Source organism: Rhodnius prolixus, unplaced genomic scaffold, assembly GCF_049639745.1.
Source record: "Rhodnius prolixus isolate KJV_2025 unplaced genomic scaffold, Rpr scaffold_9, whole genome shotgun sequence".
NCBI classification, from domain to species: domain Eukaryota; kingdom Metazoa; phylum Arthropoda; class Insecta; order Hemiptera; family Reduviidae; genus Rhodnius; species Rhodnius prolixus.
The window spans coordinates 19,346,574-19,347,726 of NW_027411604.1; positions in this window are offsets into that span (position 1 = coordinate 19,346,574).

Consider the following 1,153-nt stretch of genomic DNA (forward strand, 5'->3'; position numbering starts at 1 on the left):
GAAAATTAATTTTATAGAATATTCTCACTCTCTCTCTCTCACTCTCTCTCTAAAAAAATGATTAACACAAAATAATTATTGTAAGCATTAAGAAAAATAAATTTAAAAAAATGTGTAATGATTTTTAGTAATAGTGAGAAATATGATAGTACAGGTTATAGTAAATTGTAGAAGGTTTGACCCTGCAAATTACTTAATAAGCTTCTTGGAGAAACCGCTGGAATTAATAACATCCTGCAACGAAATTTCTCTTTCTGTAATCATTACGGTTATGAGAGAAACTTAAGCAAGCAACAATATCCATCGTATTGTTGTTTTTTTTAATACAATAAAAACAAAAATTGAAAGGGTTTTAAATTTAACTGAATACATTGCCCGCTAGAGCGTTCTGCCTTCTTTAAAACAAATATTTTTTTAAAAATCTCTTATTGTAATTTACCAATGGAACGGTTGTTGCAACAAGCAAATATGGTAAAAGAAATAAAGAAATAAAAGAAAATCATGAGTGGAGAAGGCACCCAGTGGAGTCACTCCAGTAATGTGCTTTGCTATTCTGCTCTCACTATAAGAGTAGATCACGAGGCCATCTTCTCTTCAATCTCCTTAGAGGATTACCTGGTAATGTGGAAGAAGATAGGTGTTCTATGAGAGGGTTAGGATGAGCTGCTGTAAAATGGAATGAAATTTGAAGAAACGAGTGTTAGCAAGGATCTGTAATGAAAGTGATTTTGAGGTCATTATGGATAGTGAGGTTAGATACATAGAACGGAGCGTTAAGAAGTTTTCGAAGTATTTTTGACTGTGATGCCTGGAGGCGTAGTGAGTTTGAACGCTTAGTCGATCCCCATACTCCGATGCCGTATGACCAGATAGGTCGCAGTAACAGTAGATATAAGAGTCTTTTGTTTTGTAGGTTAAGTTTCGAACGTTTGTCAAGTAGTCTGGCGAGAAGTTTTGTAGCGTTGGTTAGTTTCTTGTCTTTCCATGTCAACCGTTTGTCTAGGTGCAGTCCAAGGTAGCGTACTTTGTCCACAGTTGGTATAGGAGTTTGGTTCAAGATGATAGGAGGTAGGATTTTCCGTCTGAGAGTAAATACTATAAACTTTGACTTCGTAACGTTGGTTTTGATTCTCCATTTGAAAAGCCAATCCTG